The following is a 19843-nucleotide window of genomic DNA, read 5'->3' as shown; positions in this document are numbered from 1 at the left end:
AAATGTACAGTATCTACATAATTATTATTTGAAGTATTTTTTTGAATTATTATAAAAAAAATAGAGTTACAATCTGAATATTAAAACTTCAAATATTTATTAAGATTTTTATATATGTTAAAATAAAAAATAAAAAATAAATTTTTATATACATTTTATTGATCTTAAAATATAAAAATTACCAAAATAAAATAATTTCAATAAAAAAGAATTTATGACAAAAATAAATTAAAAAAATAATGATATAGTGTTATTGTCACTCTCTGTATAAATACATATGCATTAAATACCTTTAAATATTAAATTCATTATTAAATTAATACATTTTTAATAAACCTTTTAGCTTTATTTATTTGAGCATCTTCAAAAATTATCTTAAATAAAATTATGATATCTTAATTAGTTAAAGAGCATTAAAATACTTCTAAATTTAATATCTATTACTCTATAATATCTAAAAGAAAGTATATATATATATATATATATATATATATATATATATATTTTTATTTTTGAAAAAAAAATAAATTATTTTGCTTGATTTCTTATTCTATTATTCTTATTGAAGCATTGTAAAGCTTTAATATTTTTTTATAAAAAATATTATATTAAATTTAATAAAATTAAGACTAAAATTGTGATATTTTTCAAAAAATAATAAGAATTTTAATATTCAAATTATAGGCCAATTTGGTATATAATTATCTTTAAATATTATATAAATTATATACAAAAAGTATTAGGCTTATATTTGCTTCTAAAAATAATAAATAAAGTGAATGCAATACAAATTTGTCTTAGGCATTCAATCAAGATAATAGAAGGAAATTATGCCATATCAATAAACATGTGGCACATGGCCAACTTATTAAAAGATAAAATTATATAAGAAAATAAAGTAAAAAAACACATTAAGGATATTTATCTTCTTAAAAAAAGTATAAATGATATCTTCTTCTTTAGATATTTTTTTACTTTAAAATTATTTTATAGAGGTAGATGTACATAATTCTATTAAAAAAATTAGCTATATAAAAATACTTCAAGTCTTTATTTATTTTAATTTTTTTCTATATATGAGATCTAAGCAATATATTTTTTGCTTTAAAAAATAAATTAGGTATAAATTTATATTAGTGTCAAGGATATGAACTTAAAGATGATGCATAAACCAATCAAATTCATGTCAAAGAAAGAGTGACAAAATAGAAATAAAGTACATATATTAAAAGAAATTAGAAAGGCTTATTGCTAAAAGACAAGAAAACTTGAGACTCTTGAAACTAGACTAGAAGCAAGAAATGAGTTGACAAGAGTGAAGAAGGCTTCACTCTTATCTCTATATATACTATCTAACAAGGGGCTACATGGCAATGTTTTAGGACCTCGAATATGTGTTGACTTTGTAGGAGACATGCCTTAACTTACAAGGCAAGTTTTTCTATGTGTGGACCACATAGTTACCTTCGTCTTCAAGCTAACAACATGTGTGGCACATGGCCAACTTATTGAGCACATTTCTAACCCAAAAAGTCAATTAAAGACACTTATAAAGTCAAAACAATGTCTATAAAGCTTCTAGGAAGCTTCTATAGAAGATATTATAGAATTTACTTATTTTTACCTACTTCTACTTACTTCTACTTACTTATACAAGTAATTGTTGGCTTACATGTGTATGTTTGTGATAATAAGATAGGTTCTTTGGTAAAAGAGAAAATAATATTAAATCTAATAATATAAAAACTACCAAAAATTTCAACTTTAAATCCTTTAAATCTTTTGCATTAAATGTAAATAGTCCAAAAATTAAATATAAACTTCATAAACTTTGCCTTGACAAAGAAACAACATCAATATTCTATATTTATTTAGAATATTTTTAAGACTATGCTATATAAGTTAAATATAATAAATATATAAATTACTAATAATCTAAGGGTAAATTATAGAAAAGATAAATATAATTTAGACTTTATTTAATTTTAATTTATATTGCTATCAACTCAAATAATATTTAAGAAACATCAATTATAATTTCAAGTTATATATATATATATATATAGATATTTACATTAATAATTTAAATCTTAAAAAATAAAGTTATTTTTTAAATATAAAATATAAAAAAATAAGATTCAAATTTAGATGTAAATTCTAAAAAACTTAATTTAATAAAAATAATAATTAAATAATTTAATTTAATTTAATTTAATTTAATATTTTTTAGACATAGATTTCTTTAGATAGATATTATAGAAATTAAATTGGTCTTAGGTTGAATTTAATTTAAAAAATACAAGCTTCTATTGGTATTATTTATAACTTAAATATTTTTTATTTTATTTATATAAAAATCTTAAATTTCAAAAATTATATATTATATATTGGTTAATTAATTTATATAAATATTGAAGAATTTTTTATATATTAATTAGTTACTTTACAAAAAAATTAAGAGATATAAAGTAGGAAGTCCTAACATTACACTAAGACAAGTAAAAAAAATTAACTTGGTACAACAATAGAGTTAAGTGATTATTTTTTTATAAAAATATTCTATTTATTGCAGCAATCTAAATATTGTACCCAATACTCTTTTAGGTATATTTTTTTATTTAGAAAGAGTTGTATATTCTTTAAAAAAATCTAAATTAATAAAATTTTCTCAGCTTATCAAATAGAAGATTAAAAAGTGAAAAAATATTCATAACTTATGAAAACATGAAAATATAAATAGACATAAAATGTACCTAATATATCAATATGTAGAATATTAAAAATTAAAAATTAAACGAGAATAAACTGGTAACATCCATAGCTATTCAAATACAACAATTTAATCATTCTAACCTAGCACAAAATACTATTTTCCTTATCTATTTGACATTAAGACATCATCCTTCTATTTATATTGTAAAAGCCTTAATTGAAATTGATGCTGTATTATATGCATTAATTTGAAATATTTTAAAAAAAAATCTTCAATGAAGCCAATTACTTCTATAGAAACTTTAACATATTTAGTACTATTAGATGGATATTTTTATTACCAATCATAATTCATATCTACCATGCTCCAGATCATGCTTCCACAACATTTGTGGACTAGCACCTATATACAAACTTAGATTCGTATGCAAAGAGGAAAAAATATTTTTAAATATTTGTAGAATAGAATTTAAACTCTACAATTAATTTTAAACTTAATAATGATAATAGAGGTCTATGCATATGGAGATCCATGCAAAAGAGAATCAGGTCAAAATAAGAAAATATTGTATTATATTCTTTATATCAATAGAAAGCATATCCGAAAATTTAAAAATATTTTAATATATAAAAAAAATTAGCACCATTTCTTTATTAAAAGAATCATATATTTTAATTAATTTTTAATACTTAAATTATAGATTATATATATTTTAATAAAAAAGATTCTAACTTAAAAATTATTAAATTTAAATTCTTCAAAATAAATTAAAATAATATTTAAAATAATCATTCTAAAATAATATTATAAAAAAAATAATATATAAATATCTTTGAAATCTATAAGGATTCATTGAAATAGAATAAATCTTTTGAAGAAGTTTTATTTATGCTAAATTTAATTTTATCAAAATATATAATTATACCTTTTGGAAATTTTTGGTTAACATTATAGAAATATTTTATTTTAGATATAAACTAATAATTATGACATGAAAATTATTTTATGTGGATAAAGCTACAATCAATATCAACAACTTTTCATTACAAATTAAAACTATACAATAAAAAGTAGATAAAAATATCTTTTAGAACATTATTTTTTCTTTATAATTGATAAGACTTTAAATTATTAATAAGATAATAAAACATAAAAGGCTTTTGGATCTATAATAATAATAATAACAATAATTTATAGTTTTTTAATTCATTTTATAAAGTAAAAAATTTAATATAAATACTACTTTAAAGAAAATTTCTAATTTTAATTTAATCCTTTTCATAGATATAATTGATACTTGTAATTACCTAAATAAAAGAATTTAGATAGAAATAAATATATGTGAATAAATTATACAATATCTTATAGAAAAACTTCCCAAAAGCTTCATAGGCACGGATTTGACATTGTATGTATATGTAAGTGATTGATAGATTGAAAATTTAGCCAACAAGTTGGCTATCTATAGCATATATTGGTGACTTATAGCACAATTTAGTCAAATAGCACATATTTAGAAATTTATCTTGCAAGTTAGACATATGTTCCGAAAGTTAGATATGTATTGAAGGTTTTATAGAATATTGTCACATAGCTTCTAATAAGATAGTAAATGTAAAGACAAAAGTGAAGCCTTCACTACTATCAGTGTCTTTCTTGTTCTTAGTTTTGTTTCAAGAGTCTTTAGTCTTCTTGATTTTGTCAATAGCCATTCTAACTTTATTATTGTACTATCTTTGAGTGAATATCTATTCTTTTCTAGTAACATAAGAGTATATTCATATTTTTGTTATTTTTAATTTATATCCTTGACAAACTTACATTTCAATATCATTTACACATATATCTAAATTTATTAGTTTTAAAGATATTTAAATTTGATTAGACTAATGTTACAAAAAAAAAATTACACACTTATAATGATAGAAATGATGACAAGAAAGCAAATGTAGACAAATACAAGATATGTGTAGTTCACTTCCTCAAAAGCTATATCCACATGAAAAATTTCTAGCTCACAACTTTACTATTGCCACACCTAAGATACAAAATGCTTCCACCAAGCTCACTCATATATTGCAAATTTTTTCCAGAAGCAATGACTTTTAATTCTATATCCATCTAAGACTAAATTCTATTATGCTTCTAAAATTATAAATCCTAAATTTAGTTCTATATTTATGACATTCCTACTTATATGTTACAAGTAATTTTTATCATAAACACTTGCAAAGATATTACTATTTAATAAAATAAAAATATCTATCAATAACTAATATATATTTATAAAAGTGGTCTAAATTCCAAAAGATTAGTAAATTGTTTGATATCATTTTTTATACTATTATTAAATATTTTTAATTTTATGATATTTCTATTTAACTTATACGAAAAAAATTAAACTATTAATATTTTATATTTATTTTGCTTTAAAATAATTATCATTATTAATTTTGAATTCTTATATTTATTTTTATTATTTTTGGGTATGAAATAGATTTTTATTATATAATTCTATTATTATAAGAAATATATTTGAAATGATGTAATATATATATATATATATATATATATATATTTATTTATTTATTTTTAGACTTAAATTAATTGAACTAGACCTCTACTATAAAAGTTTGATGAATAAGTGAGAAGCTTTGGCTAACTTGATACTTCTTAAGATTCTTTCTTATTCTAAATTTTAATAATTTTTATATAAGAAAATAAATAGAAATTTTAGATTACACAATATAAAAAAAATTGCAAGAATTTACATAATGATTTTACAAACATACATACCAAAAAAAGACTTCTACTACACAAAAGATCTAGAAGTCTATTAAAAAATCATATTATCTTTATTTCAATACAAATCACCACTAAATATAAATAAATAATTAAATACTATTTAATTGTAATTCTAAATAGAATAGAAATAAAACAAGTGCCAAAAAATAATCAACTCTCAGTTTATTCATCCAACATAAAGAAATAGCTTTAAATTCTTTCAATTAAATAGCCTCAATTCTAAGCTGAAAGAAATACCTTCCTGCTAAGATTGTATTTATTGTCCTATGCTAAAATGTTGAATAAGACCAAAGATTTTCACAAATCAACAGCAGTGAGACACTCACTTGTACTCCAAAACACAAATAAATAAACAAACAAACATGCCGCAATCCACCGATCAGTCAGTGACGCATGCGCCATGTCTCGAAACTATTGAATTCAACACATATTCTCCTCCTCCTCTGACACCAACAATCGAGTGAGTGCGCAAATTCTGATGAGAGGACTGCAGTGCAGACGCATCAGATCAAATCACGTGAACAGCCGGATTGTGGCCTCGCATGGAGTGTCCTGCAGCAGCACTCTCACTCACTCACTCACTTAGATCTGCCAGTTCAAGTGGTGACCTGACGACGACGAATTCTGGGTTGCAGCGATGCCGATCCCCGTAACCACGGGATGCCATTGGGTCTGGACCCACTAGGCTAATGGATGAGCCAAGTCGACACCACAGTGCATTCGTTGGATACGCAAGCTCAGGAACTCGCAATTCAGATACTGCCTCCCTCGAGTCTCTGATCACACGTGGGCTTGCGACGATCCCTCTGGGTTCGGGAGCGATCGATTCTCTGCCGCACTTCTGCTCCTTGCTTACCAACACTGTGATGTGATACATGAAGCTGTGAAATGGGGCCTGGGGTTTATGAAGTTCTGGGGACGACAATGACCGCCAAACATGCTCCTGTCAGGTTGCCCCTTCATGGTATGTTTAATCATAGTTTAAATTGCCTTCTAATTTGGAAACAGTAGAGATAGAATCGCGGTAAGTAATTGATAATGTGCTGTGTAGCAAGAACAAAATAAATGTATGTAGCTGTAGAATGTTTGCGACAGAGAGTGGACTAGAAGATCGTTACGAGTTTTGAAAGAAATCTTGACCCATAACCTGTGCAATTTCGTAGAGACAGTAAAAACATAACAGACGGACACAAGAAGTGTACGCAGAATGTTAAGAATGTATCCTAGCATATCATGAGTTAATAAATGAATGAATCTCTATGCCCACAGTGTACATCGTTGCTAGATTATATAACGCTACACTATCCGATCGGCCATTCGAATTTGAAAAATCCGATGCAGGCGCAAACTAAATTTAGACGCGCATTTAGCTGATCAATTTAACCAAGAGTGAACTACTCCTGAGAATTATACCACTCTGCGTACAATTCTCAACGACAACATCACATCGAAAGCAGCAACCATTTTTTTCCTGTCCCGCAGATAATCAGGAACGTGTGTCGAGCATATTATCCAAAACACTGCACTCCGTATGTTCATTTGATCTCCCCTATTAAGGTGTTTGCTGGAATTTGTCACTCCATTCCAAAAGTATAACTCGATATAGAATATAATTTTGCCAATCTGGACCACGTCGACCGTCGGTGACGTACACTCCGCTCTCTCTGTCAAGCGGCAAACAAGTCCAGCACCCGCTAGGCAATACTAAATGACTTTTCTGCACATTCTGATCAGAATATTGCACTACATTCTATTGCTCCTGGAATGGCAGATTCGCAACAACACACCAACCGATCGCATGTTCATTCAAGTGAGTCAGAACCTCTTGCATTAATCTGTTGCCTCAAAAATGCATCGCACCGCCGTTTCTCTGCATCTCCGTGTTCCTTTTGCCACGGATCGATTCCACGCTGATCCAACAACTACTTCGGTAGTACCAATAAAATCCTGTGTGGTAAAGCGCTCATGGTAGCGCCAAACAGTTTGTGAAATCACTTCATCACCACTTCGACACTATAATGCCGCTGCACACGTGTACCACAAGTTTACCAAAAGAGGCTTTTGTTTCTCTGAGAAAAAGAAAACAATCAGTACATTTTTCAAAACAGAAAAACATCAAAATCTAAACGACTATTTTCCAGCAAATCTTCGAACCCTCCCGACCTTCGCGAATCTCTCCAGGATGTGACTATTCCTCCTCACAGAAAAATTTGAACCCTCTCTCCACTAGTCCTGATCGTTGCTACCTTTTCCTTCTCCTCGCGAATACCGAAAAAAAAAACGCAACAATCCAAAAGAAAACTATTGTTTGACCTTCGGAGAAGATCCTGCGTCGCCTTTTATTGGAGGTCCAGCGTCCTGTATTACTGATAAACTTGGTTCAATCCTCGACGGTCCGCCCTTCGGTTCGCACCCAACTTCGTCATCTTCAGTTGTATCCTGATATGAACATTGTCGGTTCCCTAGAACTCTAAATCGTATGACTACCCATATGAGCCTTGACGGCCGTGAGGCAGGCATGCTCCTCGAAACCTTGCCCTGTCTAGCGTCCGAGCATGATAATTCCTAAGCGCATCGTGTTTGATGGTGAGTGCAGCTGCGCTCTTTATCAAAGCGGGAGGAAGCATTTCCACCATGTTTTTTTGTTTTTGTTTTTGTTTGTTTTGTTTTGTTTGTTTTTTTGCTTTTTTCAGAGCAGCAATTGATTTTCCCTCCGTCTCAAGAGAGTCAACCTCATCGGCGTTATACATCGCCTCAAAATAGCGACTCAAGATCTCCAATTGAACAACACAGGACGACATTCTCTCCATTGCTCGTTCTTCTCTCTCCCATGTACTGGTTGGTTTAACCAGAAAAAAAAAAATATATATATATATATATATATGTATACTCATCATTATAATGCTAAGAAAATGTCTAACTTAATCTTCAATGTTATTACTATTTTAAAAGCAGCCAACTAGAGTCATTACGACTCTTAATACAAATCTAAAGTGAAATTAAGGTTAAATATAAATAAAACAAGAAAGATTTAAGTAAAGGTGAGAACCTAGGATAAGTCAATTGCAAGTTTTTAGGCTTTAAAGAAGAAAATTGGAAGAAGAAAATCTCATAAAATAAAAATAAAATAAAATAGAAAATTTATCAAAAAACGAAGGTAGAGCACTATAATATAACTAATGAAAAAATTAATAAAAACCTCAATGTTAGAGCAAAAAAAAAAAAAAAATTAAATCAAATAATAAATAAAAAATTAAAGAAATAAAACTAGATTATTAATTAACCTAAATCCTTACCAAAAAAGAGATACAATTCTATTACATACATAAGACTTATTTATATCACAAAAATGGTCTAATTAGTGAATTAATATTTGACCATATAGCTTATTCTTATATATTTGTGGATGACTTATTTTATAAAATTTGGTAGAAAGCTACTTCAAAGCAATACTCTAATTACCAACTTGATAAGTTGCAAATAGTAATTTGAGGAAAAATAATTAGCCCTAATATTGATATTTATTCTACTTTGTATGAATTCTCAAACTTGGATACTATTCTCTATAGGAAATATAATCAGGTGTATAATATTTAAAATTGGACTAACTCGTTTTTTATATAAATTAACATCAAATTCTTAGAAATCGAGTCTGTAAAAAACCTTCATTTAAAAACCAGCCATTTTAGCTAAAGCATGTCTTCTCAATTTAAATATATTTGTAAGATCTGATCCTTGTTAAAGAAAATTTGTGTATGGACCATCTCAACTCAAAAACAAAATTGTATTTAGAAATGAAGTATGGAGTAACCTCCATACTAGAGGCTTGACTTAAAAAAGGACTAATCAAATATAAAAAGAATTAATTAGAATTGTTTTGAAACAAAAGTAGCAAATTATCCAAGACATAAAACTATTCTTCTTAAGAGATAGAATAAATCATAGATGGCAAAACACATACTAGATTCTAGATTTGACAAGATAATCAAATAAAATTTTAAAATATCTTCATATATTGTGATTTTATACAAAACTATAAATGAATTAGCCCTAATGGTTGTTACTTTCTCCTAGTACTCTTTTCTTTGTCATTTGGATATAAAGAATTAAAATAATTTGATGTATTTTTTTACAATTTTATTAATACATTAGATACATCTTATTTGTATGTCAAGAAATATTTAAAATATATTTTTTTTTAGAATTAAGATAAGTATTGACATATTTAGACTTATAAAAAGATATTGATTTGATTAATTTATATTTTATTATTAATTTATACTATCTTTAAAGACCAAAGCTTCAAAATATATATATATATATATATATATATATATAATTATTTTTTTTTAAAAAACGTTTCTAATTTTTTTATATTATGGCCCTCTAAAATAAATTTCTTAATATTAAGCCATCTTTAGATTCATCAATAAAATTGTGATTAATAAAAATAATTTATACTTACAAATATCTTATTACTAAAAAAAATATCAAGAATTTTATAGATCTTCAATTCCAACACAATATACAATAGTTTCAATTTAATAACATATAAAAAAGCTTTTAAAAAGTATAAGTAAATTAAAAACTATTAGTACATAACTACCTAATCTTTAAAAATAATATATAGTTACTAATTTGGCAAATTTATATATATATATATATATATATATGAATGATAAAGCAATCCAAATTTTTATTAAAGTGACCTATTCTATTTTAACCATAATTGCACCCTTCCATTCCCTATCTCCATTTTCTACATTTTCCTTATTTTTAAACCTTGTTTCAACTTCCTCTTTATTTCTAATCCACATGTTGTAAATAATTGTTCTTGTTGTAGGCTCCTTAGCTCTCAATTTTAATATTTGATTCAAATCTCATTGTGAATGCATAACATATTACTATACTCTATATTTCAACAAAATTGTTTTATATAGTTAACACTCTAGTAGCTCTCTCTTCAACTTCTTTTACTTTTTACAACTTTGTGGCCACTTTTTAGAGCTCAACTTTGGTTGCAACATACAACTCTTTCATTTTCCCTTCAACTAATATTGTTGCTTTAAGAGACTTTGCTTCTAAATGCAAATCATTAACAACCTTACTCAATTCTTGTTTAAATTCTATGACCAATTCAAGAGCTATATTCAAAGAAAGTAACTCTTTATTAGCATCAACAACAATCTTTGAAGTCCTCTCTTCATTCTCGCTTTTTACAACTAATTGTGATTTCAGCCTTCTCTACATACATTTCAGTCTAATGACATTAGGTATGCTTCAATGCTGCATGCTTGTATGAATGGTAGAGAATTAAAAAAAACTAAAGGAAATGGTTGATACTTTGCATACCATGTCTGTATTGTTTACTAACAAGAATAGAAGAAGAGAAGATTTATATAGATCAAATAAAATAAAATATTTGCCTTCAAAAGCACACCACATAGTTAGTTGACACAAAAAAATATATTTTTAGGTCTTTAATAATATCGTTGCATGAAGCAATAACAATAACAAAGCATGCTACAATTGTAATAAGCTATAAAGCTCTAGGGAGCAGATGATACTAGAATTTGCTAACAATGACGCAACTCTTAAACATATTAATTAAAAAAAGAGTATCTTTGAAGCATCACCATTGCAAAAAAGATGTAACAATCTATACTACATAGACACAACCATGAAACTTGCTACAATACAACTACCACTAATTATAAACAAAGCATATCTAATGCATAATTTTTCTAATTTTGCAAGTTGTAGTTGATAACAAAATTACAATTGAAGAAAGAATGATAGAAGCTGATTATTGATTATTATATAACTAAGATATTTTATACACAAAAGACTATTATAATAACCTTAGAGTGGCTATTGACAAGATCTAGTTGTTTTTATATAACATCACTTATTATTTATACTTTTATTTTATTTGACTTACAACAAGTATTGATCACCACATTTCATCAACCTATAATTTTAGTAAGGTTTAATTTACCAAAGCAGCAAGAAGATCTTTGACTCATTAAATGTTGGTCCATGATGTATTTTCCAACTTTTGGGTTAAAATATCTAGAAAGAATATTGCATCACAAGTTCAATTTTTGAGGATATGAGCCTCTCTTTAAATGATTTGGTATAGATTTTATCTTAAAGTTGATACCATGCAAATTCATAAGGTCTATTAGTAGCCAAAAGATGGAATCTATAGTTATGCTTGTCTTCTTCATCCATATAGAAAATCAAAGTGAGAATATTGGCTATAAGCACTGTGCTTGATTGTCCATGGCTGACGAGAATAAAATTAGCTCATAGCATAACTGATCTATTAACATTACTACTGTCAAAGGATTGAGCAGAGGTAGAATTTTAGTTGGAGGTCAAACATAACTTTGAACCAAGACAATTATAAGGACCACTTGCAATATAACTCTCACTACGTTCGTAAGAGTCATCATGATGCTTGTCAATGATATCTTCAACAGCAGTAAAGCCTTTGAGACTGATTTGGTCTTGAAAGCAAAATGTATATAGAAAAGGCTAAAATCATAGTTAGTTGTGAAAAGTAAGAATGAGGAGAGGACTTCAAAGATTGTTGTTGATGCCAATGAAGAGTTGCTCTCTCTAAATACTGCTCTTGGATTGGTCACAAAATTTTGAACAAGAATTGAATAAGGTTATTAATAATCTGCATTTAAAAACAAAGTCTTTTAAAGCAAGGATGATAGTCCAAGGAAAAAATCAAAGAATTATATGTTACAACCAAAGCAAAGCTCTAGAAAGTGGCCATAGAGTTTCAAAATGTGAAAGAAACTGGAGAAAGCTACATGAGTGGCAACTATATAAAGCCATTGTATATATGTGCAAAGTATAGTAATATGAGCGATTTGAATTAAATATCAAAATTGGAAGCTAAGGAGACTATGATAAGGACAATTATTCACAACGTGTGGACAAAAAATAGGGAGGGAATTGAGCCAACCTATTTAATTCATAAATTATATAGGTATCAAAATAGTAATAAATAATTTTAAAAAATCATAGAATTTAATAAAGAAATAAAGTATAATATTTCTATTTAAAATAAATAAATAAATTTTACTATATATTAAAAATTTATAAATAGAAAATAAATTATTTTAAATTATTTTTATTTTTTTATAGTTTTTTAAAAAATTATTATATATGAAAATTATTATAAAATCACAATTTTTTTATATAGAAATATATATATATATATATATATATATATATATATATATATATATATATAATATTTGAATAGAAAGATAATATTTTTAATGCAAATAATTTTTCTACGTAATTTTAAGAAATTTAAAGAGATTAAATTAATTTCTGAAGTAGTATATAGTTAAAATATTTCTAATATGTTTAATATCTTTGATAGTCTAATAATATATATTTTTTGATATAAATATTTATAACTTAATAAATTAAATAACTTCTCATTGAATTATAACAATTATAAAGAAATAAATCAACTTACAACATGTAATTAATTATGCATTTATTTTGTAAATATGTAATTAAAGAATATCTTTAAATTTTCCTAATTAGATGCTATGCATATTATTAAAGTATTTTGGATGCCTTAATTGCAAGAAAATAAAGAAAACAGACATATTAAAATATTTCAAAAAAAATATACAACATTATTATAGAGTAATTTCTTCAAGAAATTAATTTCCTAATAATAAATATTTTCTCTCATAAAAATTTAATTAAATTTTTATACTAAACATTATAATTATAAAAAATAGTTATGTTACCAAAATATCTCTTATATATATATATATATATATATATATATATAATTAGATACATTGAAAGGAGGCCAAATTTTTTTGTGTAAAAGATAAATTATTATAAAATAACTTATTATATTGATAAAAAAATATTTTCTATTTGAAAAATCACCAATTCAAATTATAATTCCGAAGAAGCAAAAAAAACCCAACAAATGAACAAATTATAGTATAATAGTTTGTAGATTGACCAATGGGTTAAGTACCTAATCATGCATTAGTAGGACTAAGATATTCATTTTGAAGTGACAAATAGAGCTAATCAAAAGTTATTTCATATGAAAAGAAGCATTCAATTAATTTAAATTATGGTTGCTTTAAGTGTATTTAATTTTGAAAGAGCTAAATAGACACCCTTCTTTTACTATATGGACACCTCCTTGCATATGCATCCTTATGAAAAATTAACTTATTTTTATTTAAAATAAAATAAATTTTTATTATTCAATTTTTAAAAATTAAGTTGATTTTTAAGAATGAAAAAAGTGAAGGTTGAAATAACATAGAACCATAGAATATTCATGGATAAAGATATATCTATTTTTTATAAAAGTAATAAATAGAATAAAAAAATATCAAAATATCAAAAATTAAATAATTTTAAAAATAAAACATATATCATTAATTTTTAAATTCTTTCATATTTATTTTTATATCTTTATAATTTTATTTTTATTCATGGTTAAATTTTATTTCAATTATTTTATTTAAAAATTTGAATTTGATATTAATTAAATTTATTTTTTAAAAAAATAAAACCATAATAAATAAATAAATATATATATATATATTAATTAATTTAAAGTATTAATTAATTTTAGTTTATAAAATCTTAAACTAAAATTGTGTAAACAAAGATTATTACACACAATATATTGAGTGCTACAAATCAATCATAAATTATGTAATTTATACCAAATACAAATGCACATTCAACACACTCTTAAAGAAAGATTAGAAATCTATACCAAACTAAGTCAAGCTATCTTTCATACCACAAAAGAAGAATCCAAGAGTGCAAATGTGAAAATAAGAGAAATCTTAAAACTTCATTGAAATGGCTAAAACACTATAGCCAAGTAAATCTTTACAATAAGTTCTCTCACTCTTAAAATCACTAACAATACTTGATTTGAAAAGAATGTCTAGTCAAGGATTTTTTTCACTTAAAAACTCAAATTCTAATTAATATGAATAAGTCAACTAATAGAAAAACTATTAATGGATAAAAAATCACTAACCAAACTAAACTACATACCTATGATGAGATTTGGCATTCAATGCTATATCATGTGATAGTTGTTATGCAAATAAAGATCGTTACACATAGCACATTGAGTGCTACAAACTAATCATAAAGTATGTAATTTAAACCAAATACAAATACAAACTCAATACACTCTCAAATATTCTTCCAGTTGATTTAGAGTCTTTCACTCAACTAGGACTACAAATACATATTATTGAAGATAAATGCTACTATGATGTGAATGCCAAATTTTACTCTTTCAAAGTTAATATTGCAGTAATTAAACCACCAAAGTGTGTGACACACACAATAAAAGAAATCTTCAATCTTTATCAAAAGATGAGACATTTCTTAAAGATTTCTTACAACAAGAAAAAATTCAATCTCCTGATAGAAGAGTTAAAAGATGTGGTATCAAACATGCTATATGCCATCTATATTGGCATTAATCACATAAAAGCATAATAGCAGCTTCTTTCTTCTTACCACATATGAAATAAATCAGTCCAATTAGCACAATTGCTAATTGAAAATGTATAGAGTCATCAATAGGAAGATAATAAGGAGCACAATTCTTTGAATGGTGCCAATACTCTTATCCATTTTTACCATCTAACAATAAAATATCACTAAGCAAGATATTCTTTATATGTAGAATCATGTGTCTTATCTTAATATCATGTATTCTAGATACCTCATATTACAAATATACATGATCTTCTTTAGAGAATCTTCACAATTGGGATTAATAAGCTCCACTACAAATGCAAGCATATTGCAAAGTATTGTAATGTTGAGGAACAGATAAGTTTTCCATAGCCATAGGCATAGCTTGTTCAAAGAACTCTTCTTAATCATGTAGACATTGAGCTCAAACATTAGAATCATGTAGGTCTACAACTAGAACTATCTTCTCATATATTCAACTAAGTAGAATTGATTCCTATCCATATAATAATTGATAAGGACTATAAGATGCCAAAGGTATTTGTTTATTGAAATGATAATCTATTGCAATCCATGGCAATATGAAGTTTCAATCATGATGGTTGCTATGAAGTAATTGATACTTTCATAATCTATATTTGATAGTCTAAACAATTTTCTCAGCTAGGCCATTTATCTCAAGCTGATTTTTATATGTCGTATAATAATCTATCAAAGCTTTAGTACATAAAGCTTTAAAACTTCTAAAAACTTCTTTTCTTTGATCTGTTAAGACTTTAGTAAGTGTTCCAAAATGTGCTAATATTTGATCAAAAAAAGCCATAGTTCCAATTTTGAAGAGTTTTGTGGTAAAGCTACAAGTTCAATCCACTTGTTAAAATGCTCTACTATCACGAATATGTATTTATTTCCATATAAATAATGAGTGGTCTAGCAAAGTCTAATGATCAATGATAACACAAATCTATAATAGATATTGGCTTTAATTGAGGTGATAAAGTATTAAAATTGGATCTAACTCAATCACACACTTCAAATCAAGAAACACATGTAGAAACTTATTGATATATATCATTCGACTAATATTGATTATATAATATAGAATGTGACATGTGTATTTCAAAATGTCTAAATTCACCATGTACTTATTGTATTAAAGAAGCTCTTTAATGTGGCCTTGAAATTATGCACCTAATTCCATGAAACTACATATAAAATAACAAATTATTCTTTCATATTAGAGATAGCTAAAAAAATGTTCCTTCTTGAAGCTTGTGCAAGACTACAAGATTTTTCCACATATTTCTAATCACTTGATTCTTATTCAATTCCTCGGCTGCATTCTTGTCAAGAACCATGGTTGCAAAACTTACCATTGAAGTCAAGTATATGGCTGAATGCCATTCAAAAATTGCTTCTTCATCACAATTTTCATTCTATCAAGCTCTAATCAAGTCTTCTTTTCATCGACATGAATTACAAGAAATTCCATTGATATCCAAATTACTAATATTTGTCCAATGCACAACCTTAAAGTTGTATTCTTAAAGAAACAAAGCCCATCTTGCAAGCTTGCTAGTAAGCTTGTTTGATTTTGTATGCTACTCCAAAGATTGATGGTCGGTTATCAATATAAAATATTGACTATACAATCAAGGTTAAAAGTAAGTAATCACCCAAATTACTACCAAGATTTGTCCTTCATAAGATGAGTAATTTGACTCTGTATTGTTATTACTTCTAGAAATAAATATAATGACATATTTCCATCCTTCATCATCTTTTTGTGTCAAGACTCCTCTCAATTCTATTGCACTCCAATCTAAGTGTAGTTGGAAAGATCTATTGGCATTTGAACGTCAAAGCACTTGATAATTTTTGCTTCAATGTATTGAATATATGTTATTGCTCACAACTCCAAGTCCATAATTGATCTTTATATATGAAAATAGTTTAAGGCTTAATAATGATACTAATTTTTTTGACAAATATCAGTAGTATTATTTCTATCTTAGGAAACTCCAAACTTATGATACATCATTTGGTATTGGAATTTTGTATAAGGCATCTATCTTTACTTATTATAAGCCAAGACTTTTTGGAATAATCATGTGATCTAAATATAATAATTGTTTATAGAAGAATTTATACTTTTCATTGTGCAAATGCAATCTCTATTGCTATAATCGTTCAAAAACTGCTTGTAAATGTCTCACTTGATTTTATCGTGTACTACTAAAAATGATAATATTATTAATGTAGCATCTAAAAAATGATAAGCTGAAAAAACTTAGTCTATCATCCATTGAAATTCAAATGGTGCATTCTTAAGACCAAATGGAAGAAATTTCTAGTAATAAAGTTGATCTTTGTCATCTTGATCAATTCTCCAAAATACTATTTAAGTAATCTAGTGAAAAAAATTGATAATATGGACTCCTAGTATATACTATAAAAGAAACTATTTTGATACTTGTAACTATCTAAAGGCTAAAAAGGCAACCTATGCTTGCAAACCACTAAGCTTTGTAGTTGACCAATAATCACTTCTAGATCACTACAAGTCCAACATGCCTACAAACAAAAGGATCTGGATAGCCATCAATTCAAATTTATTTATATATTATGCCTATTAATACAAATTAGTACAAATCCAAAATGAGGTAACTATAACAAACCTCCAAAAATAGTATCTACAACTAGAAAAAGGTATCAAAAATAAAATCTAAAAATCTACACTAGATTCTTATCTTTAACAATATATAAGCAAAAATCAAAGTGAACCAAAGAAATTGGCACCTGCTTATCTTTGATGCTTATAAATTGTAAAACCTATGACAATGAAAGATAATTGCAATAACATAAAATATAAAATAATAAAAGAAAATCAAAAATTCACTTAAAAAATAATTGATAATAAATAAATACCACCTCAATGCTCCAAATAACCTCTACTTCAAAAATTTAGTATGTCAATAAACTCTTTGAACCTCTTTTATATAAAATTGGCTCAAAAATAATCAAATTTGGAGTCTATGTGTATTTAGAGTGAGCTTCTAAACTTAACACTTAGGAATTCTTAATAAGATGTATGTTTTTTATTTTAATTTTAATATGGGATTTTTTAATCAAGTAATGGATCTATGATTGCAAACTTATCATTGTGGTCCTATGACCATGAGAACCTTGCCACCATAGATCTTATGACCATAAGGTCATTTGATTGTTAATCTTGTTACTATAGTTCCTATAATCTCAAAGATATCTTGTAACTATACAACCTTGTGACTATTTTTGTGTGGCAAAATTCTTTATCTAGAAATACATCGGATACTTAGCTATAGAGAGTTTAACTTTAACTTATTGGACACGTTCAAATAAATGATGTTTTCTTATTATAAAGGCCAAAAAAATATAATAGTATCTAAAGATATTCTATTGAAAAAATCCTTCTATATTTAAGAAGCTTTATAAATAAGGCTTCCTAAAAGATTTAAAAATAATCTAACATCCTTTGTTATACCAAATCTTAACTAATTATTTACTAATAAGTTTGGTTTCTTATAAGCTTAAAGAAAATCCATAATCCTCTTACAAATATCAATCTTTATATTATAATTTTTCTATAGCTCTATATCTCCATCTTTAACATATATATAAATTCTTGGCTTCCAAAAATCCCTTTACTTTGCATAAAATTCCCAAATTATTGCAAAAATCCTTCAAAATATTTTTCTTCTTCAAAAGATTTTTTTTCTCTAAATTTTAGAAATTCATAACTCTTGATCCAACTATTCAATTTTTTAAAAATTTCTAGATAATATAAGTTATATTCTTAAGCTTTACTATAAAAAAATGAACTATAAATTACTATAGATTATTTGGCATCTTAGAAATCCTAACATGTACTTTAAGTCCTAATTTATAAGCACCCAAATACTATTTTCTCCATATTCCAGAAATCCAAAATAAAAATGCCACAAATCTCATATATAATGTTTATTTATATGATAAAAAATATTCTTAGAAATTTTTAGCTAAAATCTTATCAAATTGTTCAAGATATAGCTTGAAACACAACTATTAGTGAATCAGGTTACTTATTGCCCTTAGATTGAAAGCGCTGACTTCAACTTCCTAAAACTCCTTCATCCTAGCTTAGAATTTATCAAAAAATATGCAAAAAATGTAGTAAAAAAAAAATCTCTTCAATCCTAGTTGCTGATCCTTCATTGCTTTTTGAACGTGCGTGTTATATCCAAAAGAATGACAGTAAGTACAAAATCTACACCCTAACTTTGAGTGCCTATATCTTTTTCATAAAAACTCCAAATCACACAAAGTTTGCACCAAAACCATAACCAAAAACCTAAACTCTCTGATCCTAGCTTCTCAAGTTCAAATGGCCTCAAAAAAATAACCCTAATTCCTAATAAGGCCTTGAACAACCTCCTTAATGCCCATTGGACATGATGTTTGGCCAATAGGAATGGAGATTTTTATCATCCATCTCCACTCATCCATATAGATGCCCTAACTTTCTTTTTTGCTACAAAGATCCCTCTCCAATTCTTTTTCTAATAAGATTTATATAATATATTCCCTAAACATCAAATAAGAGAAACAAAATAAGACTTTAAGAGTCACCAATGTCTAATAAAGGTGACTTTAAATATATAAAAGTCACTATCAACCAAAATCAATCTTAAAAGCCACTATATATATATATATATATATATATATATAAAATTCTAATAGTTGTTCTTTTAAACTTCCTTTCAAAATAGTAATCTAACTACATTC

This window comes from Physcomitrium patens, chromosome 17 (assembly GCF_059467195.1).
Source record: "Physcomitrium patens ecotype Gransden chromosome 17, ASM5946719v1, whole genome shotgun sequence".
NCBI lineage: Eukaryota > Viridiplantae > Streptophyta > Bryopsida > Funariales > Funariaceae > Physcomitrium > Physcomitrium patens.
Note: the sequence above shows the minus strand (reverse complement) of the source record.